Raw genomic sequence first — 19294 nt, forward strand, 5'->3', positions numbered from 1 at the left:
GGGGAGCTGAAGAAATCTTCCATTCGATGAAGTGATCCTCCAGTCGGCGCTGAAGAAGTCTTCCATCCGGGCGATGTCATCTTCCAAGCGGCGCTGAAGAAGTCTTCTATCCGGGCGATGTCATCTTCCAAGCGGGGTCTTCAATCTTTAATCTTCATCCCGCTGACACGGAACATCCTTCTTTCCCGACGGACTACCGATGAATGAAGGCTCCCTTGGAGGAGCTAAAATAAATACAAAGTTGCCTGTAAAATAAAAATAAATCCTAAAATAGCTACAATGTAATTATTAATTACATTGTAGCTATCTTAGGGTTTATTTTACAGGTAAGTATTTAGTTTTAAATAGGAATAATTTATTTAATGATAGTGTAGTGTTAGGTGTAATTGTAACTTAGGTTAGTTTTTATTTTACAGGTAAATTTCTCTTTATTTTAGCTAGGTAGCTAATAAATAGTTAATAACTATTTAATAGCTATTGTACCTAGTTAAAATAAATTGAAAGTTACCTATAAAATAAAAATAAATCCTAAGATAGCTACAATATAATTATTATTTATATTGTAGCTATATAGGGTTTATTTTAAAGGTAAGTATTTAGTTTTAAATATGATTAATTTAGTTAATAATAGAAATATTATTTAGATTTATTTAATTAATATTTAAGTTAGGGGGTGTTAGGGTTAGTGTTAGACTTAGGTTTAGGGGTTAATAATTTTATTACAGTGGCGGCGGTATAGTGGGGGGCAGGATAGGGGTTAATAAATGTATTATAGGTGGCGACAGTGTAGGGGGGGCAGATTAGGGGTTAATACATATATTATAGTTGCGGCGGGGTCAGGGAGCTACGGTTTAGGGGTTAATATGTATAGAGTAGCTTGCGGTGGGCTCCGGGAGCGGCGGTTTAGGGGGTAATACATTTATTTAGTTGCAGCGGCGTAGGGGGGACAGATTAGGGGTGTTTAGACTCGGGGTACATGTTAGGGTGTTAGGAGTAGACAGCTCCCATAGGAATGAATGGGATATCTGGCAGCAGCGAACATGAACTTTCGCTATGGTCAGACTCCCATTGATTCCTATGGGATCTGCTGCCTCCAGGGTAAACCAGGTACGCTGGGCCGGAAAAGTGCAGAGCATACCTGCTAGCAAAAGTAGTCAGATTGTGCCGCACTTGTGTGCGGAACATCTGGAGTGACATAAGAATCGATCTGTGTCGGACTGAGTCCGGCGGATCGAAGCTTACGTCACAAAATTCTACTTTTGCCGGTCTCTAGCCTTTGATAACTAAGGCGAATCAGCCTCGCCACAAATACGCTGCGGAATTCCAGCGTATTTGAGGTTGACGGCTTGATAACTAGGCCCCAATATATGTTTTTGTAATTTGAATGATGTTGCATATGGGCGGTTCTTCTCTAGGGGTGGGTCATTAGCACCTTTTAAATACATTCGGCTAGATTATGAGTCTTGCGTTAGCCTTAAAAAGCAGTGTTGAGAGGTCCCAAAGCTACTTTTTTAGCACCCGCTGGTATTACGAGTCTGGCAGGTACAGGTGTACCGCTCACTTTTCTTCCGCGACTTGATCTTACTGCAAATCCCCTTACGTAAATTGCGTATCCTATCTTTTTAATGGGATTTGCCTAACGCTGGTATTACGAGTCTTGGAAGAAGTGAGCAGTAGACCCTCTCCTGTCAAGACTCCTACCGCATTTAAAAGTCAGTAGTTAAGATTTTTATGGGCTAATGCCGTAACATAAAACTCTTAACTAAAGTGCTACAAAGTACACTAACACCCATAAACTACCTATTAACCCCAAAACCGAGCCCCCACATCGCAAACACTAAAATAAAGTTTTTAACCCCTAATCTGCCGACCGGACATCGTCGCCACTGTAATACATATATTAACCCCTAAACCGCCACACTCCCGCCTCGCAAACACTAGTTAAATTTTATTAACCCCTAATCTGACGTCCCTAACATCGCCGACACCTATCTACATTTATTAACCCCTAATCTGCCGCCCCCAACTTCGCTGCTACTATATTAAATGTATTAACCCCTAAACCTAAGTCTAACCCTAAGTCTAACCCCCCCAACTTAAATATAATTTAAATAAAACGAAATAAAATTACTACAATTAAATAAATTAATCCTATTTAAAACTAAATACTTACCTATAAAATAAACCTAAGCTAGCTACAATATAACTTATAGTTACACTGTAGCTAGATTAGGATTTATATTTATTTTACAGGCAACTTTGCATTTATTTTAACTAGGTAGAATAGTCATTAAATAGTTATTAACTATTTAATAGCTACCTAGTTAAAATAAGTACAAATTTACCTGTAAAATAAATCCTAACCTAAATTACAATTACACCTAACACTACACTATCATTTAATAAATTACATAAACTAACTACCATTAACTACATTTAAATTAAATAAACTAAAGTACGAAAAATAACAAACACTAAATTAAAGAAAATAAAAAATAATTAAAAATTTTTTAAAACTAATTACACCTAATCTAATCCCCATAATAAAATAAAAAAGCCCCCCAAAATAATAAAATTCCCTACCCTATACTAAATTACAAATAGCCCTTAAAAGGGCCTTTTGCGGGGCATTGCCCCAAGTAATCAGCTCTTTTACCTGTAGAAAAAAATACAATACCCCCCCAACATTAAAACCCACCACCCACGCATCCAACCCTACTCTAAAACCCACTCAATCCCCCCTTAAAAAAACCTAACACTACCCCATTGAAGATCACCCTACCTTGAGGCGTCTTCACCCATCCGGGCACAAGTGGACCTCCAGAGGGGCAGAAGTCTTCATCCAGACAGCATCTTCTATCTTCATCCATCCGGAGAGGAGCGGGTCCATCTTCAATCCAGCCGATGCAGAGCATCCTCTTCAAACAAAGTCCAAGCGAAGAATGAAGGTTCCTTTAAATGACGTCATCCCAGTTGGCGTCCCTTGAATTCCGATTGGCCGATAGGATTCTATCAGCCAATCGGAATTAAGGTAGGAAAAATCCTATTGGCTGATCCAATCAGCCAATAGGATTGAGGTCACATTCTATTGGCTGATGGGACAGCCAATAGAATGCGAGCTCAATCCTATTGGCTGATTGGGGGTTAATAACTTTATTATAGTGGTGGCGACGTTGGCGGCGGCAGATTAGGGGTTAATAAGTGTAGGTAGGTTGCAGCGACATTGGAGGGGCAGATTAGGGGTTAATAATTATAATGGAGGGTTCGGCGATGTTGGGGGCAGAAGATTAGGGGTTCATAGGGATAATGTAGGTGGCGGAGGTGTCCGGAGCAGCACAGTAGGGGTTAATAGTTATAATGTAGGTGGCGACGATGTCGGGGATGGCAGATTAGGGGTTAATAAGTGTAAGATTAGGGGTGTTTAGACTCGGGGTTTATGTTAGGGTGTTAGGTGTAGACATAAAATTCCTTTCCCCATAGGAATCAATGGGGCTGCGTTAGGAGCTGAACGCTGCTTTTTTGCAGGTGTTAGGTTTTTTTTTCAGCCGGCTAAGCCCCATTGTTTCCTATGGGGAAATCGTGAACAAGCACGTTTTGCCAGCTCACCGCTACAGTAAGCAACGCTGGTATTGAGGTGAGATGTGGAGCTAAATTTTGCTCCACGCTCACCTTTTTTGCGGCTAACGCTGGGTTTAAAAAACCTGTAATACCAGCGTTGTCTTAAGGGCGTGTTAAAAAAAATGCTTGTTAGCAACGCACCCCTGTTACCACAAAACTCGTAATCTCTGTGATTGTTTGTTGTTAACATTTTCACTTTTTCAGGGTGCCAGGAATCAGACTGAGACGAGAAGTGCAAAAATAATCACACCTTTATTAATAGCAAAAAATAATAAAAAGTCCACAAGTCAAATAACAAGCCAGGAATCAAAACCAGAGCTGGTAGTCAGACGAGTCAAGTCAGGAGCCAAAGCGAGTAGTCAGACGAGCAGGAATCAGGAACAAGGAGAACAGCAGAGTCAGGAACAAGCAGGGATCAGGAACCAGGAGGGACGTCAGACAGCCAGGTAATACACAGGAGCTCTCACAAACAGGTCTGAGACAATGCAAGGGCAAAGCATACTGAACAGAGGCCCTTTAAATAATAAGTGATGACATCCCAATTCTGAAACAGCAATCCTGTCCTCACACGGATGATGTACACCAGTCTGGCCAAATAAGGAAGTGCAGAAATTAGCAGTTTTGCACAGTAAGCACCAGAGTCAGCAAGAGAGGTGAGTAAAATGGTTGCCAGCAGCACATGGCAAACAAAACAGGGAAAAAACCCTGACAGTACCCTCCCCTCAACGACCCCTCCCCCGTGGGAGGACAAAGGGCTTATTGAGGAAACGGCATGGAAGGCACGGAGGAGGGCAGGAGCATGAACATCATAGGAGGGAACCCATGAACGTTCCTCCGGACCATAGCCCCTCCAGTGAACCAAATACTGTACATGGCCCCTGGACATACGAGAGTCACCGATTACGAACCAATGTTTGTAAGAGGGAAATATGAAAAACATTGGAGATGCACATTGCAGGAGGAAGGTCAAGAGCATAGGCCACAGGATTGACCCGTCGGAGTATTTGAAAAGGACCAACATAACAGAGAGCCAGTTTATTGGAAGGCACATGAAGATTCAAGTTGTGGGAGGACAGCCTGGAACAGCCTGGATCAGCCTGGAACTTTTGGCGCTGCATAGATTGATGAAGGCAATCCTGAATCTGCACCCACATGGAACGGAGTTGCCGGAGATGCTCCTCCAAAGCCGGAATACCCTGAGACATGAATGAATCGGGCAACAAGAATGGTTGAAAACAATAATTCGCCATGAACGGGGATAACTTGGAGGAAGAATTAATAGCACTATTACGAGCAAACTCTGCCCAAGGTAACAGTTCAGACCAATTATTGTAGTGATCTGAGACATAGCAACGGAGGAACTGTTCCAGAGCTTGATTAGACCGTTCAGCAGCACCATTGGATTGAGGGTGATATGCCAAGGAGAAGGAAAGCTGGATCCCCATTTGAGCACAAAAGAAACGCCAAAATCTGGAGACAAACTGGCTACCCCGGTCCGACACTATCTCCTTGGGTAATCCATGCAAACGGAAGACCTCCCGGGCAAAAATTGAAGCAAGCTCCTGTGCGGTAGGCAACTTCTTAAAGGGAATGCAATGTGACATTTTAGGAAAAACGGTCAACCACCATAAGGATAACAGTATTGCCATTGGAAACAGGGAGCTCGACAATGAAGTCCATGGAAATATGAGTCCAAGGACACTCACCATTAGCAATAGGTTGAAGAAGACCCACTGGAAGACATTGAGGAGTCTTATTCTGTGCACAAACTGAGCAGGGGGCAACATACGCAAGCAACATCAGATCGAAGACCTGGCCACCAGAATTGTCGAGTGACAGACCAAATAATTTGGTTCTTGCCTGGGTGACCTGCGGCTTTATGATAGTGGTAAGTGTGCAAAAGTTTAGTTCGAAGATTCTCAGGAACAAAACACTTACCACTAGGTTTCTCAGGAGGTGCATTGGTTTGTGCAGCCAGGATCTCCTCCCCCAAGGGAGAAGTCAAATTAGTACATATGGTAGCCAAAATATGGTCAGGATGTATAACTGGAATAGGTACAGACTCCTCCTTGGACAGAGTGGAAAATTGTTGAGAGAGGGCATCAGTCCTAACATTCTTACTACAGGTATGAGACAACGCAAGGGCAAAGCATACTGAACAGAGGCCCTTTAAATAATGACATCACAATTCTGAGACTGCATCCTGTCTCACACGAATGATGTACACTAGTCTGGCCATAAAAGGTAGTGCAGGAAATGAGCAGCATCACACGAGCATCACACAGTATGCACCATAGTCAGCAAGAGAGGTGAGTAAAATGGTTGCCAGCAGCACATGGCAAACAAAACAGGGAAAAAACCTTGACATACTTAGTCTAATGAAGGGGTTAGATCCCTGAAACATCACAGATTCCCTTGTGTGCCAATAAAAGAACATTTTTTTATAGATCGAAGACCTGGCCACCAGAATTGTCGAGTGACAGACCAAATAATTTGGTTCTTGCCTGGGTGACCTGCGGCTTTATGATAGTGGTAAGTGTGCAAAAGTTTAGTTCGAAGATTCTCAGGAACAAAACACTTACCACTAGGTTTTCTCAGGAGGTGCATTGGTTTGTGCAGCCAGGATCTCCTCCCCAAGGGAGAAGTCAAATTAGTACATATGGTAGCCAAAATATGGTCAGGATGTATAACTGGAATAGGTACAGACTCCTCCTTGGGCAGAGTGGAAAATTGTTGAGAGAGGGCATCAGTCCTAACATTCTTACTACCGGGCAGGTATCAGACCATATAATTAAACCAAGACAAAAATAGCGCCCATCTGGCCTGTCGGGGCGACAAACATTTTTCTTCAGATAGATAAGTTAAATTCTTGTGGTCAGTAAGAATGAGCACTGAGTGCATACTGTTTATGGAACTATATATATATATATATATATATATATATATATATATATATATATATATATATATATATATATATATAGGTATTTATGAATAGATAGAACATATTCTTCTGTAGGAATAACATTGGAATGTGAAATATTCATATTCTCATGTCGGGTTAGCACACTTGAGAATATGCAATCATGTTAACATGCTATTAGAGTGTTTTTTTTTTCCCTTTTTTTGCTTCGTTTACTTCTTTGGGTGAATAGATTTTTATGCTCATCGGGATAGAGCTTGAGCAATAACTTTTAACTTTCAACTTGTAATATAAGCGCAACCTGATGCACGCAAAAAGCTTACTTCTAGCACAATTAACGCTCAAGAGGGAGCGTTAAATAGTGCTCCACTTGTAATCTGGCCCTGTATTGGCTCTTGTGTATACAGACATAGGTAAGATAATGAGGACTTTGTGTGTTTTGCTGAAATTTTTTGTGTATATTGCCTAAATGAATGGGTTGTGGTTTAAACAATTAAACCAGCTATTTTGTATATAAACATAACCTAAAAGAGCTTTTCCCATACCTTTATACTTTTATAACAATTCATTGGAAACACATTTAGTTGAAACCAATTTTACAGTAAAAAGTCCCTTTAAGATGTATATTCTCTACAGATAAATGTAAATTAAACTTGACATATCTGTAATTTGATCTGATATAAACTTTGGTGCTTATAATATACATACATGTTAGAATAGTGTGTTCTGGTGGCATTTACTAATCTCCCAGACTTCCAGTAAAAAAGAACTGAAGTGTACCTTTTACTATAATGTGCCTCAGACACCTATACTAATGCTAATAGCTGTCCCTACTACCTCTCCCTACACTTTGGGTTGATATTTTTTTTAATAAATATGTCTCAGTCATCTATATTGATCAGTTTGCACTGACTGTTAGGCTCCTCCATTCAATGGGGCTATTTTGTTTGACCCCTCTATTTAGTGTTTGTATGTATTATCCTTTTAGCAATGTAAAAGTAAACAAAAACAACATATGTAATCTAGTTAAACCAGCAAGATTTATAGTCCATAATGGCTCCTACAACATTAAAGAAATATACAATTTATTTCCCAAGAAGGAGATTCAAAAAAAGCCCCTATCACTCCCATCCCCCACCATGACCATAGATAATATATGAATCACTGCACTCACAAACCTATTTAGCACCCACCAACTGAATTTAAAATCAGCCAAACCACACCCTATTTCTCTCAACAAACACTACCACATAACCATTGCAATTCAACTTCACTGAAGAGCATAATCTCCATTTTAGCTCTCATATAAGAAGTTATTCAGACCGTAGCTAGTTCTTTTCCAAAATAAATAGAAATTTAAAAATCCTAAATTGGTATCACATGATCATTTTCAAAATTCATGTTAATCCATATCTAATATATTTTATTTGTATTTATTTATTTATTTAATTAATGGACTTCATCAAATGTTTTTTTTCAAGATCATTTCACAATCTAGAGTAAGTCTGCAAAATGTCAAAAATTATTCTCATTAAAAAATAAAGTAAAAATTAAAACAAATTGTTGGGTATCAAGAAGGTTGCCCAATTAATGTAATGGGTTTTAAAATTCTTAAACAGGTTAAAGGGCCACTGTAAGTAAATATTTTGTATGCCTGTTACTAACTAACTACCCCAAATACGCTTTTTATCAATAACATTTCATTAACATATCTCTACCGTATATCAGAAATCTTGTCTGCAAATTTAATTGTTTTCCTAACCCACTCCGTGGGTATCCTTTGCTCTGTACCAATCCGTTTACAATACCTAGGTTTCAAAATGGCTCTTTAAACACAAAGTTATTGGTTTAAGTATTTTGAACATGCAGTGCTGAAAATAGTGGGCAGGATAACGTGACATCATCGGCGAATAAAAGATATAACTTTTAGAACGTTATGAAACTTCGTTTTGGAGAAAATATAGGTCAGTAGGTTTTAATTAATGTTTATTAACTTTAATATGTTAGTTGTTTAGCTTAAAAAATATAACAGAAAGTAATCCTTTAACCAGATGAAATGAGTAGCTGATTAAAGACGATAAAGAATTCTTGAAATTTGGTGTTGGAAACCCCTATGGTTAATGTTAACCTATTAAAGGGACACTGAACCCAAATGTTTTCATTTGTGAATCAGATAGAACATGAAATTTTAAGCACCTTTGTAATTTACTCCTATTATCAAATGTTCCTTATTCTCTTGGTATCTTTATTTGAAATGCAAGAATGTAAGTTTCATTGCCGGCCCATTTTTGGTGAACAACCTAGGTTGTCCTTGCTGATTGGTGGATAAATTAATCCCCCAATCAAAAACTGCTGTTCAGGGTGCTGAATCAAGAAAAAAGCTTAGATGCCTTCTTTTTTTATATAAAGATAGCAAGAGAACGAAGAAACATTGATAATTGATCGAGTAAATTAGAAAGTTGCTTAAAATTGCATGCTCTATCTGAATCACGAAAGAAAAATTTTGGGTTCAGTGTCCCTTTAAGGAGATGAGTTCTGTGTTGCTTTTTAGATGGTCTAATGGGTTTAAGATTTATCAAGCAATGTTTTGAGGTCTTATTTTTATCAAAATAAGCATTCAGGAATTCCTTAACTATTTTTTAAAAAAAGTCAAAACATTGCTTTCAAGATTAACTTAAAAGCATAAGATGTTGACTTCCGGTGGGCGGGCTGAAGAGTGAGCAGACTGGAGACAGAGCTCCGGAGCTGAAAATCTTTTAAAAGTGACATTTCCATCAAAATATACTTATATAAGTGAGATTTTTGCTCCCTACAAGCCCAAGTGCATACTGGCCTTGGTACATCTGGTGCCTGGCGTTTTAGATGCTGGTATATTTCATCTACCCCCACCGCAAGCACATCAGCACAGAGAAGTGCATCTGTAAATAGTAAGCCGGTGCTTCTAATCACAGCGGAGGCAGCTGAACTGATAGCCGCACAGACCCCTGGAGGCAAATTGGGCACGAACGACTAGACCTTCAACACCCAGGGTAAGCACTGGACTGTACATCCGAGGCTTGACTGACCTTTGATCATCGATCAGTGGTTCTGGTGGAAACTACCCCTTCAGATATCTGAATTGAGTGGGCTGCTCTGTAGCCGCCTGCTACACTTACCGGAGGAGCTCCGTGGAGAGTGGTGAGACTGAGAGGCTGGAGGTGGTGACCGGAGTCATCTTTGCCGATAGCACCTAGCGCATATAAGTGGCGCGAAAAGTCCGGTCGCCATCTTGACTGGCAGGCAGCGGAGTGTTCTCCTTCCACACAGGCTACGGTCTTGTTGAGGCACACGAGTGGTGTCTGTCGGACCCAACAGGCTCCTGCACGAGACGATCGCTTCCAGACATCAGCAACTGAGAAGGCATGGTAAAGTAGCACACACGCTCCTCCACTTGAGCCCCTATCACACAGTTGCGATCCATATTCCCATTTGACACTGGGATTAGGGAATCACAGTCTGCTCTCATCATTATTATAGTGCAGCAAGGAACTGAGCACCTCTATCAAATTTGTGTTATATGGGGTTCCTGAACATTAAGTGTGGGGCAAGGTACAGAAACAGTACACAGTGAGACTTTGACTTTTGGATCACCTCTTGGGGATAAGGCCACAACCCGGGCCTAAGTTATATTTGCTTGCCACCCCACTGAACTAAACAAACTGAGACTGTGTACAAAAGTTCCCAGAAGGGTGGGGAGTTGAACTAAATATTTATGAATGTTGTGAATGTTGTGTTTATTCCTTGAACTTTTGTCATTCACTATCCCTGTGTTTGTTTGCTGTTTTTCTCTTTCTCCTGTTCATTGCCCTATTTGCTACTAAACAAAGTGTGCTATTTTGCACCAGTACATGGATAGGTTTCTGTCTGGTGGCAGAATGTCGGGCAAAAACAAAAATGTGGGCAAGGGTAGGGGAGCTGCTGACCAGCTGCAGGAAGCACCTTCTAGTGTGTTGGAGCCCAATACAAGCTCCATAGACACACACGTGGTGGTTCAGCAGCTCTCCTCCATCTTCCTTCCAAAGATAGAGAGTTTGCAAAAAGGTCTAGATCATCTGACTGGGGAGATGAAGCAATTCTCAGTCAGATTTACAGAGATGGAGGATAGAGTGTCAGGGCTAGAAGACACTTCAGTAACTCATGACACCCAGCTAGATGCCTTGTTGAAGCAAAACATAAATTTACATCAGAGACTAGAGGACCTAGAAAATAGGTCGCGCCGCAACAACCTACGCATTGTAGGCATACCTGAAAATGTTAAGCCCAAGGATCTAATTTGCTTTATTGAAGACACTTTGCCCAGGCTGCTCAAACTGACCCCTGCAATATTTAAGGGTAGTGTGGAAAGGGCACATAGGGTAGGCCCAGAAAGGCAGCAGGAGAGAGGAAACACACAGCCTAGGCAGGTCATGGTTAAACTTCTACATTTTCAGCTTAAAGTAGAGTTGCTGCGAGCATACAGAAAGGCCTCCCCTGTTTTATTTGAAGGCTCTAGGCTTCTCATTTTTCAGGATTACTCTGCTGAGCTCATGAGAAAACGTAAAGAATTTTCCCCACTCTGCTCAGAGTTAAACAAAAAGGGTAGAAAGGTATACCTCTTTTACCCAGCTAGACTAAAGCTTTTAACCTCTACAGGTCCCAAATTTTTTGACTCCCCGAGAGAAGCCACGGAGTATTTGAGAGTTAACAGAGGGGTGGAGGGGGCGGGTTCACCTCGATCACCCCGCTCAGATCCGGGATGAAACCCAGGAGTAGGAACCTGGAACAATGTCGCAGCTTACACCCTAAGGGGGGTTAGCCCTGACCCAGATCATTAGTTCTATATATTATATTGTTATGTGTAATTCTATAGATAAGTTTGGTTATTGTGTTATTTTTTTGTGTATAATACTGGTTGCACCCCGAATGATGACCCCTTCATTTAATTGTTATCTAAAAGTAAGATTACTAGCGGCGCACCTTAACAGGATGAGCCTACTGTCCCCGAGCTTAATACCCCTTTATAGTGTACCCAAGATTTGGCCTTTTCTCTTTTTTTCTCTATCTATAGAACAACAGGAACTGCTTCTGCGTCAGTTACACCCATATGGCTGCTGCCTACCTATTTACATCTGCAGAACTGACAGGAACCTACTATCCACTCTTTCTATAATAACTAAGCAAATTCAGGACACCCTAGGGAATGGCACTTTAGCTCATGGCCCAGCTGTGGCGTATCTAGAGCTTAATAGTTTAATTTCCTATGACAATGTAGCTGTGAAACAGAAACCCCATTTCAGAGAGTTGTGTTCTCTATCTTACCCAGGTACAAAGCTTCGGCTTTATGGCACACGATATTGTGGAATGTTAGGGACATGGGGGGGGAGTATGGTATACGAACACTGCAAGCGCCCTGAAACGGGTTAACTTTGAGCCAGATTACCACAACTATGTATTATACCTGTATATTTAGCTATGAAGAGAAATTTTTATGTTGTGTTGTATTTTTTTATGTTATGTTGGTTACAAGTAACACGGTCACCTTTTCAACTATTAGTCACTCTGAGGGAGGACCGTTTGCTCTGCACTTAGAAGTGGCTGAATCAAAGTCCCTTGGCCTGGGGCTACATTATAATAATCTCAAGAGAGTTTCTCCACTGATGCCTCAACCAGGGGAACAACAGCATCCAATATTAGGTCAGTTATGCTTATTCAAATGTTTTGTATCCACTTATGCCTATAGCATTTTTTGTAATTCACTACCCAGCTTTAAAATAGACATACTATTTGGTTGTACCTTAAAGAATGGAACACTAAGTCAACAGCCGGATGTGGCGTATCCGGAAGTCATTAGATTAAATGTTCTTGACAGTATAGATGTGATACAGAATTCCCATTCTAAAGAGATTTACAGCTTATTAGATCCCAAGGCTGGGTTATGGATAGCTAGCATGCTTGGAGTAGAGAGCTACCTCTGGACTGTGGGGAGATTAAATTTTTTTTTTTTTTTCCCCGCCCTCTATCCCTCTGACCACATGGGGGGGGTTGGAGACCAGGGACTGTTCCCTGATTGTTAAATGACAGTAAGACTTATGTCCTGGAATGTGGGGGGGATTAACTCCCCCACTAAAAGGAGCATGATTTTGGCGCACCTGAGACGTTTAGGGACGGATATAGCGTTCCTGCAGGAGACCCACCTCTCCGAGGAGGAGCATGAGAAATTGAAAAGAGACTGGGTGGGCTCGGTGGAATATGTATCACACACTAGAGCTAGCAGGGGTGTGGCGATCCTAGTGGGGAAGAGAGGGCAGACTGAAACTCTGACTACACACAAAGATCCGGAGGGGCGATACTTAATAGTGCAGGTCAAAATTCACCAACGAATACTGGTACTTTGCAATATTTACGCACCAAATTGTAAGTCTGCTGCATTCTGGACCAAACTGGTTCAGGACCTGACCCCATTTTTGGGCATGGATGTTGTGCTGGGGGGGGACTTTAATTTGGCCCCAAACCCTTTATGCGATAGAATGCAAGACCCAGACCGCCCTAAGGCAGGGAAGGAGCCAACAAGCAGGGGAACCTTTGAAAAGAAAGTGTTCTCCAGACTTACTGACGCCTTACAATTGGTAGACATCTGGAGGTTGAGGAACTCTGAAAGCAAGGATTTTACCTGCATATCCAGAGTGACTCCGACACTCTCACGCATTGATCTCTTTATGATCTCCCCCAGCATAATCCCGAAGGTCACCAGAACCAAAATACACAGCGTGGTGATCTCAGATCATGCCCCAGTCGAATTGGAATTCTCTGTGGGCTCTGTCGCCAGGAACAGAAACACGCTTAGATTCCCGAGTTATCTCTGCACCTCAGATGCCTTTATTAAATATTTAACCCACGCTTGGAATGACTTTTATACTGATAATCAGACCCATATGGATACGCCCGAGCTGTTTTGGAGTACAGCCAAAGCGGTGTTAACGGGAAATATTATCTCCTATGTTGCTACACTACGTAGGAAACTACAGGCCAAGTTGCAAGGATTGCAAGAGAACTTGACGAGGTCTTATCAGACCTACTGTAGTGACCCTAACCCTTCAACGAAAGAAAAATATTTTGCTTGTAAAGGGGAACTAGATGCATTTCTACATCACCAAGCAGTGACACAACTCCTCAAAACTAATGCCAAATATTACAGAGGAGGTGACAGATCGGGCAAGCTATTAGCCTCCCTGACAACCCAGCGAGAGGCGCGCAAGCCTATAGCAGCCCTTAAGCACGGCAATAAAACTCATAAGTCTCCCCAGGCCATTGTAGATGCCTTGGCTAAGTACTTTACTGACGTATATTCTTCACAGGAGGTTCCCTCCGAAGAGTTTATCTCTTCCTTTTGGGAGGATTTGGACTTGCCGCAGATCAGTCAAGAACACCTTGAGGCTCTAAATGCGCCATCTCTCCTGAGGAGATATTGAAAACGATCTCCTCCTTATCTAATGGTAAGGCAGCGGGCCCAGACGGGCTACCCATAGAATTTTACAAAACATTGAAGACTCAAATCACTCCCACTCTGACCAAATTGTATAACTCGTACTATACAGAACTGATCCCCCCTTCAAAATTATTCACCATGGCGCATGTTTCCCTGATACCAAAACCGGGGAAAAACCCGGAACTACCTGAATCTTATCGCCCCATTTCGCTTCTTGACTCCGACTACAAGATTCTAATGAAAATCTTGACGGATCGGCTAAAACATATTCTTACGGAGATCATTCACCCCGATCAGACAGGGTTCATGTGCAATAGATCCTCCGTGACTAATGTCAGACGTGTACTACATGCGATAGCACATTTCAAGAATGGGTCAACAACTGGGAAAGCACGGGATGGATCGGAGGCCTTCCTGCTGTCTCTTGACGCAGAGAAGGCCTTTGATAGAGTGGTGTGGAGCCACCTGTTTGACACACTGGGACGCTTTGGCTTCTCTGGCTCCTTTCTGCGATTTATCTGCAATGTCTATGAGTCCCCCTGGATCCATGTTATGGCGAATGGCCTATTCTCTCCTCGTATTGTCCTACAGAGAGGTACCCGTCAGGGATGCCCCCTCTCTCCCCTCCTCTTTAACCTTGCTTTGGAGCCTCTGGCTATCAAACTACGAACTGTCTATCCTGGCATTGCCATAGGCGAAGTGAGTCTGCACTTAGCTATATATGCAGACGATATGCTTCTGTTTGTGGAGCACCCGGCAAAGCATATTCCAAAAATCCTAGCAACAATAGAGGCCTTTGGGTCTTTTTCGGGGTACCGAATAAATGAAAGCAAGTCAGAGATTTTATGGTTACGAAGGCACCCAGTTCAGGCTGCTGTTTACCCATTTAGAGACGCCACCCCCACTATGACCTACTTGGGGATCCGTTTAACTACGGATGTTGATACCTTATACCAAAGCAATTTTTCCCGAGTTTGCAGGGACATTCAACAAACACTGGAGGGCTGGAGGAGCCTGCCTGTCTCCCTATCAGGGCGAGTGGGCCTAATCAAGATGGTAATTTTACCACGGATTCTATACCCCATCCTGATGCTACCCTTCCTTTTAACAAAGAAAGATCTAGCTCTATATACCAGAGCGGTCACAAGTTTTCTTTGGAAAGGGGGTAAACCAAGAATAGCCCTCGCAAAATTATACGCATCCACATCCCAAGGAGGATTGGGATTACCTAACCTTAGGCTATACAACTGGGCGGCCTTGGATCGTCTAGTATTAGATTGGCAATTGAATACTTGTCATTTCTATGACACTACACTAGAAGCTTCTGCCATAGGAGACTGTAATTTAGCCTACCTATCGTATGCTCGGCTCAACAGGGTCCCACTGGAGATAAGAAGTAACTTTCTGTACAGGGACACATTAAAGGCCTGGCAGCTAACATTGCGCCATCTGGACCGAGCCTGCATGTCTTCTAGGATGATCCCGCTGAGGCGGAATGCTGATTTCCCTCCGGGAATAGACACCTCTCCCTTTACGATATGGGAGGCTGTAGGCCTGCGTTTAGTGGGAGACTCTTTGGAACTGGCTACAAAGAGCATTAAATCGTTTACTGATCTGCAGAATCAGTTCCAAATACCAAGACCTCATTTCTATGCCTATCTACAGATGAGGCACTATGTCAATCAGTTAATTACTACAGACCCGCACTTCTGGGAACCCCACGCTCTCAATCCCTCAGTGGTCTCCTTTAAGTTGGGCAGATTTACAATTTCAGGCCTATATAAAACATTAATTGGGAAGACCGAAACCAAAACTTTAGAGAACCTAGTGAGCATATGGAGTAGGGATGTAGACGAAGAAGACTTAATAACGATGATTCAGCGCAGCTTAGAAACTGTGCGAAGGGCGACATTGTCCATGACGTTTAGAGAATCTCAGGTCAGAATGTTGCACAGGGACTATCTAACGCCCCGCAGACTAACCAGGTGGCGTACCGACATAGCGAATGAATGCAGTAAGTGCAGACTGGGAGACCCCGACTTCCTTCATTATTTCTATAAGTGCCCCCGGGTGAAACAGTTCTGGGGGAGGGTGGTCTTCTGGATCAGCAATACCTTAACAGTCAGGATTGAAATTGGAATCAGACAAATTTGCCTTCTTGACTGGGAAGAATTAAGCCCCAGGCTTAGGCCTCTATTCACTACAATTATCCTAGTAGCTAGGAAAGTCATTTTGAAAGTATGGACCCTGAAGGAGGCTCCATCATTTATAGTATTCAAACGATGTTTACACCACCAATTAATGGTGGAACAGTCGGACACTAAAATGGACACAAACAGACGACTCAGACATTTTCTAAATAAATGGCAGGAATACATTGGCGCATTGAGTATTGAACTGCAGAAGCAGATACTTGCGCCTTTTGCTCAAACTGAACTTATGCTGACTGCAGCATTGAGAGGGGAATGGGGATTTCTATATCAGTGAGAGGGTGGAGGGCGGTGGAGAACCCTTTTTTTTTTTTTTTTTTTTCTTTTTCCCCCCACAGGTACTATATACTGATCTTACAGCAGAGTGAAATGATCATTTGATAATTGAAGACCGAGAGGTGTTACCCATTCTTGCAATGTTTCTATTATGTTTATTTAAAAAAAAGAGAGGAGGAAAAGTAAGTTAAAGACATGTACATGCTAAGTCAAAATCGAAGATTGTAAATTACAATGGATTAATGCTTCAATGTTGTCTGAAATGTACCTTGTATACCTTGTTTTATGTACTCCTCAATAAAAATTACATTTAAAAAATAAAAAAAAAAAAGCATAAGATGTTGATTTTTCATCACCAGAAACCACTAAAAATAATTATTGTGGATAATGTAGTTGCACTGGTATTGGCCAGTATCAATGTAACATTTATGGTTTATCTGGTCCTACAGTGATCCAAAAAGGGCTTCCAATTTTCCATGAGAGGGAAATGCAAGATATCAACCAAATAAACAGTTTTAATTATCTTATTGACCTAAATATGATTTAGTCAAATAATAACACTTTATAATGTTAAAGGGACATGAAACCCAACATTTTACTTTCATAATCCAGACAGAGGGGCCGATTTATCAAGCCCCATATTCGCCTTCAGGCTTGCCGGAAACCTGGAGATAAGAAGAAGCGGTCTTAAGACCACTGCTCTTTAACTTGTCCACCACCTCTGAGGCGGCGGACACCCCACCTTGACCGCATTGGCTGATTGGCTGCGAATATGCAGGGGGCGGCATTGCACAAGCATTTATAGAGAAATCTAGATAGGTAGCATGCACATGTCTAAAGCACCACATGACAGAAAATAGTAAATAGACATGTGCATGTCGAAAAAATTTGGTTCGGTTCGGAACGATTCGTAAATTTTCGAAGTTCAGTTCGGATCAATTCAAATTCGGAAAAATTTTGAATCGATTAGTTTCGGATTTGTTTTGGATTCATTCGGATTCGAAGAAATTCAGCTGGATTTGGTTCGATTCGGTTCGATTCGGTTCGGAAATTCGGCATTTCGGTAAGTGTTAGGTGGGATTAGACTAGTATTTTACTGTATATTAGGTGTTAACCTAACATACTGTACAATACTAGTGTAATCCCAATGGCCATCCGAATTTACGAATCGATTCGGAAAATTCGGCAGAAATTTAATTTGGAAATTCGGTTCAATTCGAATCGCCGAATTTGCAGAATTTTCAGAATTTCCGAATCGAACCGAACCGAATCGCACATATCTAATAGTAAGTTGGAAAGTTGTTTAAAATTTTATGTTCTATCTGAATCATGATCTGAATCATGACATAAAAAATGTGGGTTTTATGTCTCTTTACGTTTCATAAAGTTCTTGTAATGAAAGAGGAAGTAATATAAATAATATTGCTATACAAACCTGTAATATTGTAAAAGTTTGCAATTTGCAAAAGGTACAATTTTTATATTGCATACTTTTTTTGAACCTATAATTTCAGTTTCTTAATGTATTTTACCTTCTTTTGTTTATACAATATTAATATTGTAAATGCCAAAAATAACTGTATGGTTTATTCCTTCTTATAGAAAAATATATTTATTCTTTGAATACTTAAATCCAAATAGCACTTGCTTCCATTTACTGATTTACAATAATTTCCTCTATATATTTCAGTTTAAATTTACATCTCTCAGCTATATATCTGCTTTATGGGAAATTTAAGCAATACATCAATCAAATGCCCTTGTACTTTTTTTGAAGCTAAATTGCAATTAAACTTTGCAGGTTTGTTCTACTGAGCAACAATTAAACAGACATAAAATAATTATAATTCATTTGGGGAAATTAAAAATGAACAGTTATTAGGAACCCATGTTGAGATAGTGGAAAAACAAAATCTGTTATACATATACGCACAAAACACAAGAACAATAAAATTGTAGATTTAGGGAGCATTTTATTTCTGTGAAAATATATAAAGCAAACTTTTGAACTTTTGTACATTTTTTTGCTTTGATATATATATATATATATATATATATATATATATATACTGTGTATATATATATATATATATATATATATATATATATACATACAGAGAGATAGTGGGAATACACAATAAGATGAATAAGATATATCAAATTTAAAGATACTGAAAAAAAGTGTACTCTACGATAAGGAGCACTATCAATATATAAACAAAGATACATTGTATATCCATTACTGTAAATGTATAGGGGCATATTTAACAACAGCGGACATGATACAAAGTAGTGTATCATGTCCACTGCACATCCCTGCCCATCGATCATCGAGCATACGCTGTCAGTATTTATCATTGCACCAGCAGTTCTTGTGAACGGATGGTGCAATGCCACCCCCTGCAGATTCGGGGACAATCGACAGCTAGCAGGGGATGTCAATCAACCCGATTGAATTTGATAGGGTTGATTTCTGTCCGCCGCCTCAGAGCAGGCAGGCAAGTTATGGTAGGCGCACAAACTGGTTATACTCAAGAGATTGCAGTTAAAATAATCCTTTTATTAAAATGATCACAAAGGTGTCTTCAGTTGCAGCTTCAGGTTTTATTTAAAATATTTCTCAACGCCTTTTGGCTCAAAGAAACCTTTATCAAGAGCATAAAGTTAAAACCAGAAATTGTTTTAACTTTATGCTCTTGATAAAGGCTTCTTTTAGCCAAAATGCGTTGAGCTGTATTTTAAATAAAACCTGAAGCTGCAAAT

The sequence above is a fragment of the Bombina bombina genome, chromosome 1, assembly GCF_027579735.1.
Source record: "Bombina bombina isolate aBomBom1 chromosome 1, aBomBom1.pri, whole genome shotgun sequence".
In the NCBI taxonomy this organism is placed as follows: domain Eukaryota; kingdom Metazoa; phylum Chordata; class Amphibia; order Anura; family Bombinatoridae; genus Bombina; species Bombina bombina.